The sequence below is a fragment of the Theobroma umbraticum genome, unplaced genomic scaffold (assembly GCF_002168275.2).
Source record: "Theobroma umbraticum cultivar Fairchild unplaced genomic scaffold, ASM216827v3 scaffold_20.0, whole genome shotgun sequence".
Lineage (NCBI taxonomy): Eukaryota > Viridiplantae > Streptophyta > Magnoliopsida > Malvales > Malvaceae > Theobroma > Theobroma umbraticum.
Genome location: NW_018397266.1, coordinates 190132 through 190370, shown reverse-complemented (window position 1 = coordinate 190370; position 239 = coordinate 190132).

Below are 239 nucleotides of genomic sequence, written 5' to 3'. Positions count from 1 at the left end.
ACAATGAGTAAAACAAAATGAAGTGCAGTAAAAAAATGCCTCTCGACCTGTATGCAAAATGGAAACAAGATCACAAGTTGCAGGAACAACAACAATCCATAAACTGCACAGAACTACAAAGCAAGGGATCAAAAATTATAGATACATTAACTTAAGTTAGAGAAATCACCCAAATATGGAAAACTTAATCATTAATTTGTGAGCTTACAACTGCATTATGCCAAATACCGGCACAACAT